The 20,252-nt window shown below is 39.5% G+C and overlaps 1 long non-coding RNA gene across 6 annotated transcripts in view; it reads left to right on the top strand.

Moving 5' to 3' along the window:
- The window catches only part of LOC141423177 (uncharacterized), a 265,833-nt gene that overhangs the window by 234,332 nt on the left and 11,249 nt on the right, over positions 1 to 20,252 (top strand). For all 6 annotated transcript variants that reach the window (XR_012447828.1, XR_012447824.1, XR_012447829.1 and 3 more), the window contains one exon: positions 19,486 to 19,553. This is a non-coding gene — a long non-coding RNA (uncharacterized lncRNA). The remainder of the gene's footprint in view (positions 1 to 19,485; positions 19,554 to 20,252) is intronic.

Here is a 20,252-nt window from a genome sequence, read left to right on the forward strand (position 1 = left end):
AAAACTCCCCAAAAATCAATGAACTGATAAAGAAGTGGTCAACTGAGCTAAACAGAACTTTTTCTAAGAAAGATATCTAAATGGCCAAAAAACACATGAAAAAATGCTCACCAGCCTTGGTCATAAGGAAAATGCAAATCAAAACTACACTAAGATTCTACCTCACTCCTCTTAGAAGAGCTTCATCAAAAACACCACCACCAACAAATGCTGGTGATGATGTGGGGATAAAGGAACCCTCATATACTGCTGGTGAGAATGTAAGCTAGTACAACCACTTTGGAAAACAATATGGAGGATCCTTAAAAAACTAAACACAGATCTGTCTTATGATACAGCAATACCATTCCTTGGAATATACCCGAAGGAATGCTACTCAAATTATTACAAAGACCTGCACTCCCATATTTATTGCAGCACAATTTACAATAGTCAAGCTATGGAAACAGCCAAGATACCCCACAACTGACAAATGGATCAGGAAAATGTGGTATTCATACACAATGGATTTTTACTCAGCCACAAAGAAGAACGAAATTTTATTATTTGCAAGTAAGTGGATGGAACTAGAGAACATCATCTTAAGCGAAGTTAGCCAAGCTCAGAAGCCAAAAATTGTATGTTCTCCCTCATATGACCTAAAACAAATGCAGTAATATTATTGGATGTGGGTCACACACTAAGAGGGGAACACGCATGGGAGAAATAAGGAAAGGAAAAAAAGCCTAAAACTTGAATGTGGTTGATGTGCTCCCTGATGAGGAGCGAAAAAAGTAATCTTAAAATAGTAAAGGCCAGTATGGAAAGGGGACCAGGAAGTAGAAATGAACCAATGTGGGTTGTAATACACAAGTGCATGGAAGTGAAGCTAGGAATTTCTCTGTATAGCAATCTTTATACGAAACTAGCAAAAATGGTATGTCTTTCTTATTAGCTCTTATGTTTTCTCTTCAACAAAATCAGAGAAGAGAGCAGAACAGGTTCTGCCTGGAAGTGGGGGCTGGAGGGGGTTGTGGAGGGAGGTGGCACAAACAATATATACACATGTAAGTAATGTAAAAATGATAAAATAATAGGAGAGAAAAAATATATGTTTGGAGTAAAAAATTTAAATTAAATTTAAATTTAAATTATTAATTTAAATAAATAATTTAGAGTTATGTAACAGTGGATGGCATGCATCAGAATGCAACCAGACTGGCAGCATTTCTCAGTCAAACTAAACTCATAAAACTTATTTTAAGGTGGTGGCTGTTTAAAAAGAACCTTGGGGATCTTAAATTAACACTCGATAACTCACAGAAGGGACTATAACCCATCATTATCTTCTTCCAAACTAGGACATACACATGTCAACTCTCTCACCTAACTGCTAGAATTATCTTTTAAAACACAGGTCAATTTGAATGACTTTCCTCCTCAAAAACCTACAATGGCTTGGGAGCAAATTTCTAGCAGTGCTCCAACTTCTCCATCTTGTAGTACCTTTGTTATTCCCCTGGTCCATCATTCAGATCCTCTCTGAATTCATCACTGGCTTCCCTGCCATAAACTATGCTTCAGAAGCCTGTTAACATCTCCCCACATTCTTTCATCTGTGCTTTCTGACACTCTCCCTCCGTGAATCCTCTATTCATTTTCCAACTGCAAGTGCCTGACCCTCTGTGGAACTCCAAAGCTGTGGCACCCCTCAGAGCTGCTACATACTGCCTTTGTGTGATCTCCAGGATGTCAGCTGCTTTTACACTTTCTTGAGTCTCCTCCAATAGTGGTGCCACAACTTTGGTAAGCATCAGAGTGACCTGGAGGACTGGTTACAGCTCAAATTGCCAGGCCTGACCTCAGAGTTCCTGATACGGTAGCTCTGGGGTTGGGTTTAAGAATTCACATTTTTAGCAAGTTCTCAGATATTCTTGTTGCTGGTCAGGGAAACCAGCATACCATGGGTCTAGCAGAATAAAGCTTTAAACATAGCAGTATTATTTCAGCCCCTAACCATTAGGACCTGGACCTGGGTCTGGCCACTTGCCTGCCTCAAGAGTAAAGCTACATAAAAAAGCAAAAATGGAAAAAAATGGATTTATTTATAGTTTGGCCCAAACTGGGGAGATAGCTGTCCTAAGTCCCTCTGCCATGTAGCATTACAAATAATACAAAGGAAAGAACAAAAGCCAGGAAATATGCATATGTACATTTAGCTATGGGTTCCAGTTACCTGAGCTTGGAGGCAAATCTTTCTCCTGGTTAGACGCTAGGGCTTCGGGATGGCCTGAGATTTCTCTATTCTCATCGTATTTCCTGTCAGGACTTGGGGGACTAAGTTTTGTGGCTTATTTCTGTAATCCTAGCTACTCTGAAAGTAGAGATCAGTAGGATCTCAGTGGGAAGCCAGTCCAGGCAAAAATTTCTCAAGACTCCATCTCAACCAATAAACTCTGTGTCCTGGCTGAGGCCTATCATCCCAGCTATGCTGGAGGATGCAGGTAGGAGGATTATGGTTTGAGGCCAGCCTGGGGCAGTAAGTCCCTATCTGAAAAATCGCTAAAGTAAAAAGGACTGGAGTGTGGCTCAAGTAGTAGAGTGACTGCCGAGCAAGTGAAGCCTTGAGTTTGAACTCCAGTAACTCCCCACCCCCCGAAAGAAAAAGAACCGCAAAAAACCTGAGAGACATTTTTATTTTTTAAATTCTAATTGTGAAGGGAGCTTCTTTACAAATTCTTACTGGATAATTGGAGAGATGATCCAGCCATATTTTTTCAACTGTGAGTTTAGAAAAACATTGTATTGAGACTTTTAGCAGAATGCTGGAAATCCTAAGACATTCTAAGATGATTTCCCTTTCAGAATATGAGGAGGGGAAGTGGAGTCTAAGTAATGTGAAAAAGTTGACAAATTTATTTTAAAGTATCATTTGAGCTGTTCTGATAGGTATTAAGACCCTTGACAAAGTGCCTGAGGACCCACAGTGAAGGAAGATCTAACAAGAGGGATCTGGAAAGAATGGAAACTGCAGATTGTCCTCAAAGACACATGTCAGTCATAGTTTCTACCTCCTGGCAAGGGAAGAGGAAACAGAGAGGAAGCACAGAAAGCTCGTAGTAAGGACAGAGCAGAGGGAGAACCCACCCAGGTCTTCATGCTCCCAGGCTCAGTGAGCTTTCTGCTCTACTCATGTCTCCTCCTTAGAAGCTGTAGCATCATATATGGATCTAGTAACAGATATTTAAGGAACTACTAGGTTTAAGCCCAGGACAACAACCAAAAACTTCCCAATTCATTTTGAGTGAGTTATAATGAGTAGGTTGCAAATATATAACACCAAGCATGTGTTTTTGTGTCGCTCACTAGTCCCTGGGAGCTAATCATTTCATGCCTCCTAAGCTGTGACACAAAATGTTGGTCAAGAACTAAGGCTCTGTGATATAAACTATTTCTAGTTTTTTGCTTGTTTTTTTTAACCTCTTCTTTCAAAAGCATGCACACGTCTCTTTTCTGCTGCTGGGGGAAATGGCAGAGATTAGAGCTGCTGCCTCCCAGAGGTAAGAATAAGAAAATTAGTAAGTTAGCAGGAAATGTATCTATATCTAATAAAGGGAACAAGGTTTTTAGGAATCTCTAAACACCATTTACTTGCTCTTAAAGACAGAAGACAAACAGATGGAAGCCTCTTCTATGACAGTCAAATGGGATGTGCCTGGGTGCAGACAACCCTCTTTGATAGAGGCAGTGTTGGGTAAAGTCTTGTCCAAGATCAGCCCTGGCTAGGAAATTGTTAGAGCACAAGTTCTCACATTGTACACCAACATGGTGAGCAAGAGGCTCAGGAGTGGAAGGGGTCTCAGGAGTCTGTATTTTAATAAGTCCTCCAGGTACTTCTGATGGAGGCTAAGCTTTAAGAATCACTGCTAGTGTTTAGTTGTCAACAAACATGCAATTCTTCAAACTTCATTTCTCTTCTCAATGGTGAGAGGCCTGTTATTTCTGTGAGAAGTACACTGTTTTCCACACCTCTTTAGATGTCTGCTTTGGAAGTGCCTCTTTCATCCAAAATGGAGTCACCTGTGCCATTGCTCCCCTTGCGACATTAAATAATTGTTGGCCTTGTTTCATTCACCTTCACCTCTTTGCTCTAAGCTCAGCCCTGTACTTGCAAATGTCTGGCAGCAGGGTCTAAGGCAAATCTCCCAGTTTTCCCTCTGCACACAGCCTATCTCTCTCTGCATGAGACTCCTCACCCACCACATGATAGTCATATTATGAGTATTATTGGAGGCTCCAACTTTAATATGCCTCATTGTACTAGAGATTAACAGAACATGCAACTCACTGCTGCTTGCTGGTCACACAAATGCAGTGGAAACTGTACATTTGGAAAGCTTGCTTATGTTAGGATTTTGTTCAGAAATGAGTCACTGGAGCCTCTGTTTCTCACCCACTTTGTGCTTTGTAGCTCTCTTTCTCTCCCTCTCTTTATCTCAGTGACAGAATTTCTAACTAGCAGCCACAAAGAACAGATTAATTCAATTATTTTTTCTAGTAAAGAAGCTCTTCCAATGATAGTACCAGTGGACATGTCAGCAGATTTCCAGTTTGCACAAAAAATAAAGTGTAAAATTCTGAAGGAGAATTTTGAGGTGAGCATAGAGAATGCCCTGGCTGATGAGAATGAGGTGGCCACAGTGAGTAAAGACCAGTAAGACAGGTATCCAAATATCCACTGATATTTGAGTACAGACATCATGCATTGGGAGGTCTTAGGTAAGCGTAAGTTAATGGGTCACATGACTCACAAAGCAAATATGTTAAGATTCATCATGGATCTACATATCTGAACTGGGATGAGTTAGGTCAGTAAATGGAGGGCCAGCAGACTGGGAGGCTCAGCTGAGAGAAGCAGACTCAGTTGTAAATGGCAGGAGTAGGGGGAGTTAAGGGACCTCGTGAGTGGATAGCTCTCCATAACCAGGTTTCCTTATTTACTTCTCAATATTTATTCCAGTTTTCTGAAAACTATTTCAGGAAGAAAGGGCCATTACTATCTAGATTGGGGTCAGGGGAGGGATTTAATTTTGTTTGAAAGCCTCTTGTTCATAATGACTCTGGCAAGTAATGAGAACTATGTAAAATAGGAATCTAATTCAAAATACTAAATGTATTTAAAAATCATATACAAAACTAGTAAACAATTTTCAAAAAGATCCCGTTTTAAAAGGAATCACCGTCTAGCAAAACGTCATGGGTTTTAGTGAATAAGCTTTAATATATATGTTTGGAGTCACGACATATAGTTAATATGTTCATCATTCAGGACGATTATACATGCATCATTTTAATCTTCATTATCCTTTAATCTTCACTAGCTAATTTATCGGCAGCAGACCCCCTGGAGAGTGAAGTATTATTTCTGTTATTGGACAGGCAGAGGAATTAATGCAAGATGAAAGTGCTTGAGTCTCTAGGGTTTCATTTCTGAACATTGATCCAGCTGAAATATCAAAGACTAACTGTTAACTGTGAGCAACAGAAAAGTAAAATATTTGCCCGTGCAATTGGAAAGTGTTGCTGGTGTTTACTCATCCTACAAGACTTAAATGAAGCAAGGATCTGGAAGATATTAAAGAGCCACGTATGCATTTTCAATGCTGATTATAATACAGACTCTGTTACCTGCAGAGAGCACCAAAGAGCGACCTGGGTCTTTCTCTCTAGAGAAATAGAGACAGCTTTGCTTTCCTTTAGAGTTCCCTGTTCTCTTTCTGCCTTAGTCCTAATGGGACATCCTCAAAGTGACCATTTGTATAACCAGGCAAGTTCAATGCTCTCTCAGCAAACAACCCTCCTTTCCCCTGCCACTTGTGACCAAATATATTCATTGCAATGATAAAACATATCTAGAACATCCTGACACATGATGTCTGTGCTCAAATGTCTACGTACATAACAGGTTTTAGAGAACTTAACTGTGCTTTTAGTTTCTACACAATGTAACCATTTCATTCTCATCACACAAGGCATATAGTCTATGCTCACTTCAAAATCCTCCTCCTGGTTTTCTTGAAGAGCCAATAAAACTCCACTTTTCTCTTTAGGCAATCTTGTTTTAACATTTTTATTTAGTTCCCCTAAAGGTGGTACTGATGAAATTAATCAGAAATTGATTTTGGAGGATTTGGTAGAGCCATAGATAGAATATTAAAATTGTGTAACTCTTGATCCCCCATGAAACCAAATATTTCTTTGGGAATTTTCCTGTATTGTCTAATCTAGTTTCAAAGGACAGTGTCTTAAGTAGACTGTAGAGGTTGGCAGTTCAGCACTTACTATTATGTGGGCAAATTGCTTTGTTTTGTTTTTTCAGTTCTTTTTGTCTATAAGATGAGTGAAGTACTAACTCAATCAAGCATTACAAAATGGTACAGACACTCTATTAATTTCATAGCAACCATAATTTGATGATTAAATGTATTTCAAATTTGGATCTTGTTATTAAGCTAGTATTTCCATTGAAATGCGTTTTTGAAAAACTGTTCAAAACTTGTTTTGTTTTCTACTTTTGGAATGATATTAAACAAAATATAGTCTTTCTTAAGAACAAAATATGGCTTGTCTGTGGTTCCTTAAAATTATTTGAACTTTATTGCACAGCAAATTAGTGTCTCTCTAGCTTTATAGTACATGTAATTCTGACTTCCTTTCTGGAAATTCCCTTTTGAAAAATTCCCACCATTTCCCAACATCTTCCCTCAATCATTCAGAATCATTCTTCTGCTGAACCTGGATGAAGTCTTCCTTTCTTTTTGCCATTTCCTTATAGTCCACATAATTTCTGAAAATTAGAGGGAGATGACACTCAAATATGTCTGTCCACAGAGATTATGAAGAGAAGATGAGCATGGAGAGAAGAAGTAGTTCATTTTGGTAGAAGAGGGAGGACTTTCAAAAGACTGACTCCTTAAATTTCTCTTTTTCCCACTCCTTGCTGGAGTCATTTCAGAGTGGAATCAGCAGAGAACACAGCAGTGGGGAAACCTTTATTAACCCTGGCACTGGCTGTTCAGAGGGTAGTGAATTTGTCCACAACTAAGAAACAGTCTGTAGGTGGGAAAAAAATGGAGATTCAGAATGAGCAAGGGGGCAGAGGTAGGCAGTAAGGGAAGTATCAACAGGCTGCAGGGTGGCAAAGACAGAGACATGTCAAAGTAGTATCTTCTGCATCTGAGCAGACAGAAGCAGAGACTTTGTCCCTTTTCACAAGTCATATTTGACAAGCTGAAAGAGTAGCACTTGAATAAAACATATTTAATATTGAACATCCACAGGCATTCTTTAGATGTACATACAAATTTAAGGTATGGTTGTATGTTGTGTAATTGTTCTGCTTCAACCACCCCCAAATTTAGTCTATATAATAAAGAAAAATTTCCTAAAAAATAATTTTAAAAGCCATACTAAAACTACTAATAAAAAAGGCAACTATTGCAAATTCTCCTATGATACTAATGGTTTTCTTTTCAATTATTAAATCAGATTTTGGTCTGGCATGGGGATATTTGGTGTCTCTTCTAAGAACCAGTTTTAATTCTTTCAAAGGCAGAGAAGTTTATTTAATTTAATATTGCTTCTCAAATATTTGCTTACTTTTAAATATCTATAAGAATTTGCCCTTCCTTTTGTTAGCTTTATACATGCAAGAGTCACTTAATTTCTTCAGAAAGAAATAACTCCATGCTTAGGCAGAGATAAGTTACTATAAATCTGAAATCTAATACTTATATCATCCCTACTCAGACTGTCAAGCTCTTTACACTTTTGGTGAGTGATTCCAGTTAATACTCTCCCCCCGTGGAAACTGAAAGGCATATAAGCCTTCTCTGAACTTATTGTAGGGCTTTAGACAAATCGATTAATTTTTCTGGGCCTGATTGAGGATGTTGTGTAATGAGAACTCAGTGTTTCCTCCCCCAGTCCCCATCCAGTCCTCCTCAGAATTGCTGAGAAGGACTTAGAAGCTAAAGGGCTTAGTCTCACCCTTACCACATGGAATTTTCAAGCTTTGTCTAAGTCTGGATTTACTTAGGGAGGCACAGCTGAGTTTATCATAAGGGTTGGGGAATGCTGAATTGACTTCTATAGAAATATGCCAGGAAGTTAATCTTTTTGTTCATAAGAGGAAGAATACAGAGAAGCTGGGATGAGTGAAGCTTGGGAAGGAGGGTAGGACAAATGACTTTTACCAATAGATATGTCTAATGTGCAATTCTAAATTTTTGGAGATGAGGCAAAGTAGGCCTTTTCTTTCATTTAACATATCTACAAGCCTTCAGTAAAGTCTGCTACCCAAGTAGAGGCTCTTTTATATATGGAAATCAAGGGAAAAGCCTGAACTCAGCATTTGGGTTAGTGCAGAAAAGAAAACACTGATTCATCAGGGCCAGAAAGGTGGGGCCTCAAGCCCCCATGAAAATGTGATCTTGGAGGAAATTAAGAAAGAAAGGCAATGGATTTTCTCTGATTGTTATATAGAAATCAAGACCAGTATTGTCATTATCTTAATGACACAGAATGCCCCGAAATAGCAGCTGATTACGAGTCTGGGGCCCTGACTGGGTTCCATGCCCACTTCAGCCATAAACTGGCTAGTTAATAGAGGATGATACAACTTAGAAGCTCAAATTGCCTCATCAATAAAATGGGCATCATATTGTATCCTCCAATGTGATAGTCCATTCAGTGTTATCAATGGATGATAAAATAGGTGAAATATAGTTGAAGAAAGAGATAATCTCAAAGTACTATCCCTGTACAACATTTGAACTATAGGGAAAATGTATCAGTACAATTGAAAAATTGGGCAGATACTCTTATCCAAGTGATCAGACTGAACATCATCCAGTGGTAATGGTACAGAGATTTTGTACAAGAACAGCTTTGTTTTGGGGGATGCATGCTAAGGTATTAATAGGTAGAGTATTATGATGTCTATAACTTACTTTAAAATGTGTATGTGTGTGTGTGTGTGTGTGTGTATGCTTGAGAGAGAAAGAAAGACACAAAATGTTTATGAATAATGAATATTAGTGGAGAGTAGATGAAAGTTTATTGTACTAGTCTTTCAAATTATTCAAAACATGCAATTTATGAATAATTATAAAAAATAGCATCACATCAGGCACTATGTCTATGCTTCTTTTGTATTTGTTACCTTTTCCTCTCTTATTTGTTTTCCTCTTCTGTATTTGTTCACTTTTCTCTAATCATGATAACCACCTACTATGGTTACTTAAGTATACCTTGGATCTCATTACATTGCCCTAAAAAAAAAAAAGGCAGAGAGCAGAAAAAGGGCAGCATACTCCAGAAGTGCCAGGGGTAACAATAATTGTCAGCTCTGCACAGTTGCTCAGCTCTCCAAAAGGGCCAACTCAAGGTGGTCAGCATTAATAATTTTGCAACATAAAAAGGAAGAAATCAGTAGAAAAACAGTAGAAATCAGTTTAGAAAAAAACAATGCCCTGAATACTATCCTTTCTCAAATATGAAAATGGAACATATATTTCAGAGTGATGATTTAGTTGTGCAAAAACATGGTTTTCTTTTCTTAGAGTTTTCCTTCTCTCCTAACCCCCAAGGTACCAGGTTTAATGCCTGTGGAAATGATGAGCATTTTTCTGGAGGTTGCCTCAGGGGCCTGCGTTGTGAACACAGTAATATACCTTTGAAAGGGATTTCTGCTAAACCTTCTGGCCAGCTTAACTAGTGGTCAGTGCCTAGCTTTATTTTTAGGATAAAACTCCAGGTTTCTGGGGTGCTTTTTCTTTTGAGTCTATAAAGCTAGAATGGAAATAAGGAGGATACAGAAGAATTTGCTCTGTCTTGGTATCCCTCTGGGCCACAGTTCTCTAGAATCTCATTTCTTTTCTTGGTGACTTTGTAAAATGAGCCTTTTTATAATTCTGTCATTAATCCTCAGAGCTCTCCTGGTAAAGGGCAGTGAGTGGCAAATTATTTATCATCTTAACTTGTAAGGCAAGAAAACAGAAGAACTCATAGGGAAATTATTTTCTAAATTCATGGAAGGAAAACTCATTTTCCATTTATCTTTCATCCACATGCAAAGTTTTTCCTATGTGAAATGTAGGAAGATGTGGAGGAGAAAAGAGTTTAGAACATTTTTTCTAACTAATAAGAATGACATAAGATGGTGTGTGAGAGAAATTGCTGTATACATTATAAACTTCTATCTAAATGTCAACTATTATTTTATTCAACCAAATTGCCATCATCATCTTCATTATCCTCTGTGTTTATGACTATGGAGTGTTCAGGAATTGAGGAAAAAGAAGAACAATAATTTGCCATTTGGAAAAATAAATTGTGTAGGCACATCATAAATGAAAGTCATAATGCTAAATATTTTGTTTTATTTTGTTGGTTTTGAGACAGGGTCTCTTTAGTAACATGCAGCCCAGGCTGATCTCAAAGTCACTGTTTAGCTCACACTAGCCTTGATCCTCTTGCCTCATCACCTTGAGTGCTGGGATTATAGGTTTACACCACCATATCCAATTAGAGTTTTAAAGACATGGTTAGACAAGGAGCAGAATGAATGTGTTCAAATGGAAAATGTAACATGTGATAAGGTACAAGAGACAAAACTCTCTGGTCATAGCAGAATGATAAATTAATATATAAAAATATAGAAACATGGCAGTCATGGGGGAATAAAATGTGGGAAGATGGGAAAGCCAGTAGTTGAAAAGGGAATAATGCCCAAATACAATTTAATTGGATTTAGGAGGAAATCAAGAATAACCCTAAGCGTCCAAGGAATGAAATATCATGACCAAATGATGCCTAGAATGGTGAAGTCTTTTTACATGTTTTGATTATATGGTGAATAACTGAAACCAGAAGAGAAAGGGGATTTTAAGATAGCGCAAATTCGGGGAAATAAAGATCTTGCTTAGGAAGATATGTCAAGAGAGAGACAATGGATGTTTTGAAAGCACAGCTGGGCATCTGCTCCAGGAGAAAGGCTTTGGTAGACTTTCAGGGTGTGGGAACAAAAGACATGATCTGAAGTTAGAAAGACTCCCACTGGCACCTAGAAAGAAAGACTTTCCTCTGTGGCCTGAAGTGCATATGAGACTGGAAACCAGAGAAATATTAACCAGTGTGCTTTTAAGCTCTTATTCCTTTCCATCACCATGGTCGCTTCGCTTTCAGTGACCATCTCCTCAGTCCTCTGTGCCAAACAGCTGATCCCTCTCCAGTCTTTCTTTCTTCCCAGACTTGCCACAAAAGGATCTTCCCTCCTCTGAGCTGCCAGGGCTCCAGGTGTCTGCTTGCAGTCTCCCATGGTAGGGTGGGGAGGAGTCAGTGCTTGGGTGATTGGCAGCTTGCAGAAGTGTGCACATTAGGTATTGCTGCTGCTGCTTCAGTATTTTGTTCCAGATGATTACAGTGAAAACTGCTTGTAAAAATAACCCATTAATGTAGTCTCTGCATTGTGGGCTTTTGCTCTTTCCTCACAAAGAAAAAATTGAGACCCCTATAATGTTATCTCTTGAGACAAATGTGTGGTACACCATATGTACACATAGACAGAAAAGATGAATGGGGTGCTGTCTAGAACCACTGTCTCTCCATGGCTCCCACTGTCCACATGTGGTCCCATAGTTTTCTCTTTCTGCTCCTTAGTGTCTTGGGTAGGAAAAACTTTAAAACTGGATGCCAGTGGCTCATGCTTATAATCCTACTTGGGAAGCTGAGATCAGGAGGATCGCGACTAGAGGACAGCCAGGGCAAAATTTAGCAGGACCCTATCTCAATCCATAGCTGGGTAAAGTGGTGTGCACTTGCCATCCTAAGCTATGGGAGGCTGATATAGGGAGTACTGTGGTTCCAGATCTGCATGGGCAACAGCTAGCAAAATGCCAGTTCAATGGAGAAAAGCTGGGCATAGTGCCGCAGACTTGTCATCTCAGTGATGCTGGGAAGCCTAAAATAGAAAGATCACAGTCCAGGTCAGTCTGGGCAAAAAGCAAAACCCTATCTCCAAATTAACCAGAGAAAAAAGGACTAGCGGTTTGGCTCAAGTGGTGGAGTGACTTCCCAGCAAGCACGAAGCTCTAAGTTCAAAACCCAGTGCCAAAACCTTTTATTTGTTGTTCTTCAACTAGCAGGATACTCAAATAGGAGCCGTATTCAACCATGTCACCCATTCATCTGAAAAAATGACTGTCAGTTTTTTCCATAAGTCCTTATGGATCTGGGCCAGGGGAAATTTTATGTGATGTTAGTACGCGTACATGGAATCTTTGGAAGTACAAGAATGTCCAGGGTTTTACACCTCAAATTCTCATCTCACATGTGAACCTCTATGATCACTGGCCTCTTGAGAAGACTCAAGACATAACGAGTGCGGATGAGGAGGTCACTTCCTGCAGGGCCTTCCTCTCATGTTATCTCTGTTTCCCATTCCTATCACATGGCCAGTCTTCAAAGTTCGAAGCTAATTGTTATAAATAATTTACCTTAGTATTCTTCCCTCTTCTGGGCAGAGGTTGGCCAGGGCACCATTGTTATAATTGATTGGGTTGCTTTTAGATTGCTCCCTCACTTTTACTCCTCAAAAAAGGTTGGGCTGGGGCTTCTTAACTGAAGTTAAGAAGGCAGGCAGTGGGCTGTGTGTTTTCAGTAAGAAGAGGTCTTTGAATATGGCCTGCACATAGAGTATTCCTCCATCCCAGCCAATTCACTGTACTGCAAACCCCTTTTGTACTTTGCTATTTCTTTTCTTTGGTTTATGTCTTTTCTGCCACTAGTAATGTCTTTCTAGTCACTTAAATCATAGTTGCAACTATCCAAGAAGTCTTCCATGCTGATGGCAGCAGAAAAGGATTACTATCAGATTAAGTTTTTCCATGACATTTTAATTGATAAACCATTTATTTAGCATTATCATTTACTGCTTTCTATCACTTATCCATACGCCCATGTCTCATCTCCCAAGTACACTATAGGCTATTTGAAGCTACCTAATAGATAATAAAGACCTGAGGGTTGAGAATTGCTACTGTAATCTTGGGGATCTCCCTGGGGGCTTGGTTGTCTCTTGGAAGTCAATGCTTCTGAAGAGCTGCCCTACTCCCATGTGGTACTAGAGTAATTGCAATGTAGTAAGGATTGATGCACAAGGACAGCCTTGTATATTGGCCTAGGAAGAAGAAAAACAGCATAGGCATAAATAAGAGAAGTATGAGAGAAGATGCAGACAAAGGGAGACAATGATCTTGATTGTCTAATTTCAGAGCAGTAAAGATGTCAAACTCCCAGAAACCAACCCATTCCAAACAAAGCCACCAAAGCCAGATAGGTGGATTATCAGAACTCTTTCTCACTAAAGTTATGCCACTCTGCAAACAAATGTAAAAAAAGAGGTTCACAGAGTGCAATGTTAATTTAGAATCAAGGGAGAAGCCAAAGCTTGTGACAGTTTTACCTTTAGTACATGGTCTATTTCAAACTAGGTTTTATTATAGAAGCACATTCCATAGCATGCATGTAGTGAGAGACAGAATGGAATGACAGCTGATGGCAGCTCTCAGCCTTTGCAGAGGAGCACTGTGAGCAGGAATCTGGTTTGGTGGGATTTGGAAAGGAAAAGGGGAAGATCATCCAGGGCCTATTAGGTACACAGCAGTTACAAGGCTTAGATAACCAGCAGTCAGAGCTGCACTGATGGCAGATTCAATGCTGATGTTAGAGCCTGTCAACAAAAACTCAGATGAAAAGTAGCTAAAATATATTACCTAGCATTAGAGGAATTCTTTGAATGAAGAGGATTAACAACAAAATGTTCACTTATTTCTAAAGATCCCACCTAAGGAAACGATTTTTAGGTTGATGAAGTATATTTGAAGAAACAACAACACAAACAAACCAAAAAAGTCCCCAAACCCTTCAACTCCCCAAGTCAAAAAACCTACAATTCAGCACCCCATTTGATTTGAAATGCTAATAAAAGTTATAATCATTGTACAAAGAGTATGATATACAAGTATGAAAAGATAAAATGACTTTCCCATCTTTAGACAATGAGTCAGCATGGACTCAAGCTTTGAAGTATAGATCTGGCACCAACTCTGGGAAAATGAGGTAACAATGGACAGAGCAATTGCCGACACAGGCTTAGTGCTTTCACATAGGAAGCACTTTAATCACCATGTTGGATTCACTACGCAAGAGAATTGCTTCTGTTTTTTTTCTAGTCTTTTCTTTCCTCTTTCTTGAACTATTTTATTGATTATCCTTTTCTTTTTTGGCAGTACTGGGGTTTGAACTCAGGGCTGTGCACTTGCTATGCAGGCACTCTATCACTTGAAACGCATCCTAGACAATTTTTGCTTTTTTTTTAGTTATTTTTCAGATGGAGTCTCATGCTTCTGCCCAGGACCAGTCTTGGACCGTCATCCTCCTGCCTACACCTCCTACATAGTTGGGATTACAAGCATGCACCTCCATGCCTGGCTTGTTTTGTTGAAATAAGTCTTGCTAACTTTTTCTTTCCCTGTCTGGCATTGAACCATGATCCTTTCTATCTCTGCCTCTTGAGTAGGTGGAATTACATGTGTGAGCTACTCTGACTGGCTTTAATTATCTTTTCCTTGAGTCGAGATAACAGCTGAGTGTGATATAAATTAAAATATTTTCCAAGTTTTATCCTTATCTCTCCCTTTTCTCCATTTGATTTATTAATGTCACATACTTCTATTGGTTTCTTACCTTTCCTGCAAGAGCTAGTCTAAGCACTGATAAGCATAATCTACAAATATAATTATATTCTGCACATTTTCTGCATCTTAGTGTTATAATTAAATGTGTATCCTATGAACTTTTATGTATTTGCCTGCCCTGTCTTTTTTGAAACTATATATTTCATTGTGCCTAATTATAAGTTAGAGACAAACATTTAGCAGTATTCCACACATCCACATTTATATTGCTCCCTGTTTTTATGTTGCTATTTCCAGCAGTAATCCAATTAATGTTCTCTGTTCAAATTCATTTCACCCGAGTGTGGATATACTGATAGGATCACCGCTTCCTAAAGATGGAACTTTCTGGATTAAACAGTAGGGTGCTCCTGTGATTTTGATGGGCATGCTCAAATTGCTTCCCATAGAAGTTCTGTGAACTTATAGCCCCACGAACAATGGGTCAGAAGGCCGTTTTCCCCAGCCCTGGTTAGTGATCCTGCTAACATTCTAATCATTGCAAAATTTTATTCATGCAAAATGTTATGTCAGTGTTTTACTTTTAATTTTTCTTTCAAAGAATGAGAATGAGTTGTTTTGCATACATATGTTTATATTTCAGGGGAGGCAGTACTGGGGTTTGTGCTCAGGCCCTCACACTTGCTAGACAGGCACTGCACTAGTTGAGCACCCCCAGCCCTCCCCCACACACTCCCTTTTATGCTTTAGTTATTTTTTGGATAGCACCTCATGTTTTTGCCTGGGACCAGCCACAGGCATAGACCACTGATCTTCCTACCTACAGTCTCTTGCATATATGAGACAACAGGGATGCACCACCACACCCAGTTTGTTGGTTAAGATGGGAACTTTTTGCTTGGGCTCGTCTCTACTGAACTCTGCCTCCTGAGTAGCTGGGATTACACACGTGAATCACCATGCTGGGCCTTAGCTTGTTATATATTTAAAAGTACTTTTCTTTTTTTTTTCTTGAAAAGCTAATGTTTTAGTTTTTTAAAAACTATCATTAACTTACTTTTTCATTACTAATTAAATGAATTAAAAATTGAAAATTCACAGCACTTTAAAATGTGTTCATTATTTATAGCTTAGTGACAGCTCTAGCTTCCCACTTGACCTCTCACAGTTTTCTCTGAACTACTTCACTTTCTCATCTAGAAGTGGAGGGGTGTGTGCCTGTGTTTGTGTGTACATGTATGTGCATGTACACATGTGTGTGAAGTGGATTATCACCAAGGTGACTTTTATTCAGCATTCCTTCAGCAAGCTTGCATATCTGTCCCTTAATCATCTGTCTTTAAATGTCAAAATATTCATGTATAAAGTCTATCTCGGTACGTGAACGAATAAATAACTAGACTGGCACAAATAAAGGAAAATGTCAGAACAAAGGTGAGGGTTATCTTTTTCCCCTTTGGAAATTATCATAAAATGATTATTAGAATTTTTCCTTTGAGATGAGCACCTTTTGTAAATTCTTCCTATGACTTCACCATTAAACCTAACTTTCCCAGTCCATCTCTGAGATTCTTCTCTGTTCTCAGGGATGCAAGAGAGATAAGCTATCTGAATCTTCTAGGAGGTTCTGAGGTTACTAAAGAAAGCTCCATGTCAAAGGAGAAAAGAAACTGGGTAGAGAGCAAGATAATGTTAGCTTCACTCCCTGAAGGGATGGGGCATCAGGAACTCAGACTCTGCAGGACTGGATCAAATCCAGGGAGAAAAAGCACCATTGTTGTTTGGCTCACAAGATGGAGTATTACAGACTATCCAAAGTTATGTTTCCCTGGAGAGCCAGGTACCATGTGGGTTTAAGCACCAGAGTCATGGCTTTTCCATGGACCAAAGCTCTACTTCCCCAGGGCCATGGTACTAGGCTTAGGTGCCAAAGGGATGCAGCTGCTTCTGCTTCACCAGGTGAGGTATGACTTCTCCTCTAGACCAGAGAATCTGATCCTCGAAGAGTAGAATGCCAGTTGGGGATAGCTTCCCACCTAGGCCAATGCTCCTGTTTTCTGTGGGCAAGGCACTGAGTTGGTTCAGATACTGAGGGGGCCTAAGCCAATTCAAATGCAGCCTCTACTTTGTGCCAGAACACCTAGTTCCAAAGGGCCAGAGAACTACTTGAATTCAGGTGCTGGCGCCACAGCTGTTCCGTAGGCCCGAAGCTCCAAGGAGCTGGGAATGGGGTATAGCAGTAACTGGGACAGGAGAGGTGGATGTCTCCAAGTCATCTTGTTCTCAGGGGGTAGGGAGCGCTAGCAGCTCAGCTGGGGATAAGGCATCACCATGTGCGAGCATGGTGCAATGATAGCATAGCACCATGTGGAGATGCAGTGGCTCCTGGCTCTTAGAGCACGCCTCCTGTTTTAAGATGGTACTTTACAGTAGCAACTTGAATTACAGTGGGGGCTGGGCACAATGTGGCTCCATCTCTGGAGTATTATAGCACAGCAGGTAGTTCAGGGCCTGTGAGGAATGCAAGATTCTCTAGTAACAAAAGCCACAGGTGTCTCCAATGGTATTGGGGGGTGGGTGCCGAGAGGCTCTTGCTTTTCTTTTCCCCACAGGGAGAAGTTCATCCTGATTCTGAGCTGATCTTGACAAGAGAGAAAGGTAGCAGAAGAAAAGCATTTTGTTCCCTTCTCATTGCAGCCATCCTGAGTCTCTATGCTCTATCATAGGGTCTCTACCACTCCCTTGCTGTTTTCCAGCATTCTCCTTTATTCACTTTGTTTGTTCATTGTGTTGGTCCATTTTTAGTGGGAGGGGTGATTATTATGCACCTCAAATTGGTGAACTTGACATGTCTGACAACGCATATCCTTTTTTAAAGTTTTAAAAACTGAAGGCAAATAATTGGATTTTAAGAAGAGAGCGAGAGAGAAGAGAGGAAAGGGGAGGAAGAGAGAGGGAGAGAGAATGTGCGCATGAGCAAGTGCACTCAGTGAATGCCTTAAATATTTAGGAGTCTGTAAATATACTTTATTACTCAAGAGATTCATTTGAAAAAAATCGATCAAGGAAGCTGTGCAATTTGTGATATCATTTGGTTAATTCTGGGAAAAACCTGGTGCATCCATGCCTTTTATTTCTGCCAGCTTTTCCAGTGAGCATGTGGTTGAACTTGTAACTAGAATGTGCATGTGAAACATCCTAGTGACAAAAGTCCAAGACACATCTTAATGGATCCTGGGTAGTGTTCTGCAGCCCGAGCCACTGGTGTTTTGAAGCAACGTCAACTTGGCCATAAAATGTTTCCATGGTTTCTACACTTATCACTCTCTGCCTTGGTAATGAGCACCAATAAAATATGACCTGACTGGGTTATAGCAAGAGAAGAAACTGATGAACACTCTTTTTTTTACAGTTTTTTTCCTTATAAAACACTCGACTGACTTCTTTTGCTAGGGCTGTCCTAAAATTTACTGTACGTTGCAGTATGAGGTAATTGGATTTCCATATTTCAGGAAGGTTCTATGCTGCATTCAGATAAATATTCTGTGCCATGTTTGTGTTGTCAGAAGAAAAGGAAACTGTAGAAAAGAAACAAACATACAAACAGCCCACTGAGAGTGACACAAACAGGAAAATGCTCAGTGCTGCCAATGTCCCTAAAATGCATGAAATGTGCAAAAAATCAGCACCCCATGCAACAGTAACAGATGGAGCTGTCAGGCAATGGTAAAATAAAAATTAATTGTAATACAAGTATCTTCCTTGGAGCTGCTTGAAGGAAGATGCACTGAATTCAACTTTCAATTGACCAGAGCTAAGGGATGTGATGGCACAAGATGGGTGCAGTTTTCCATCCTGCAATGGTAAAAGGGTCACTCAGTTACATCGACATCTTTTGCTGAAGGATTCAACAACTGGTTATGTTTTCTGTGCTATATGCTTGGACTTTTCCTTGATAAGAATTTCCAGTCCATGTTTTTCTTTCATAAGAAGTACACTATGATTGAAAGTAAAGGGCCTGTTCCCTACAACATCAACCTCAAGTAGCCACTGCCTCAGCACAGCCCCCTCCCCAGCTCCCAGACCTGGCTTGATAAGCCACTGCCCCTTGGTTTCCCTTGTTGGGTATGCAGGTGAGGTCTTTACCAGTGGGCTAGAGGGTGGAAGTGACATAGTTTTGCTGAAGGACCTTTTATGGGCATTTTACTGAATAGCACAGCAACCAGGGACTCCTGCCTTCTCTGGGGCAGTACAACCTGACAGTCGACATCCTTGCTACTTAGACATTTACTGGTGATGAAGACTGAGTCATACAGAGAAAATCTTTGACAAAAAGCCATAAGGACCTGTTTTTCCTGAGCTTTGGGAAAGCACTGTAGATATGGAAAATGGCTGTGGTCGCACTGTTCTATCTCTTGTTAGTTGTATAACTTTAATATACTTGCTTGCTCTCAATCACAGATTCTTCATCTTTAAAATGGGGATAATAGTGTTTCCTGTAATAAGTTGTTGTGAACCTTAACTGACATAATTCATCTGAGGATGTGGCATGTGATAAAAGTTCAATAAATTCATTTACCCATATTATGATTCTGGGGAAATAATCCTATTTTTCTAATCACTATACATTTTCTCATTGTTATGTGTATAGAATGCTTTTATTTGGGAAAAAAACCTTAAGAAGTACTTTTATTTCCTCAGGAGCTATTCAGATGTCTAGTCTCATTATAAATACTTTTGCTTTCAGCCCAACAGACATTTTCAGAAGTGGAATGGACTCTGGAGCAGATGAGGCTATGGACTTAATGGCTTCAGGTAAGTGATGACACCCACTGTAGGCAAGTTTGAAAATATACTCTGCCTTGTGTATATATTGAGTATTTATTGAGTTCTATATGTACAGTGTTATATTCTAACTGCTTTGAGACTATATAAAATGTATAAGACACTGTCTAGTAATTCCCAGGAGCCTAGCATAGTACGAAAAACATTGTACACAAAAATAACTGCAATAAAAGTAGGTATTAAAACTACTGTAAGAATTATGTAAACATGGGAGCTCAAAGCATTCATTTTTTTCCACAAAAAATAAGTTTAGATTTTGCCTATGTATGTTAAGGAGGCACTTAGTACCTTGGGAGAAGAGTAGACAGGAGGCCACCCTCCCTAAGTCCTCTTTAGCAATGGTACATGCAATTACATCATATTCCTGGGGCATCTGGGAAGAAAGTGACTAAACTGTGCATTTGTTGTCAGGAGAGCTTGGATCTAGATGACATAAAGATCTATTGTCAAGAATGGATACAAAATCCTCCAAGGAAAATTCAGGAGAATAGATAATTGACTTTGTTGCAACCAAAACCTTTGAATAACAGGCAGGTGTTGTTGGTTGAGATCATGTGGATTTGGTCTCTGGACTAGTGCATCAACCAGACTTTCTAGTTTTCTCTTTCTCCAACTTGCCACCTCCTGTTCTTTTACAGAAAGAACATTTTGGAAGGGGTTAGTTCATAG

Source organism: Castor canadensis, chromosome 1, assembly GCF_047511655.1.
Source record: "Castor canadensis chromosome 1, mCasCan1.hap1v2, whole genome shotgun sequence".
In the NCBI taxonomy this organism is placed as follows: domain Eukaryota; kingdom Metazoa; phylum Chordata; class Mammalia; order Rodentia; family Castoridae; genus Castor; species Castor canadensis.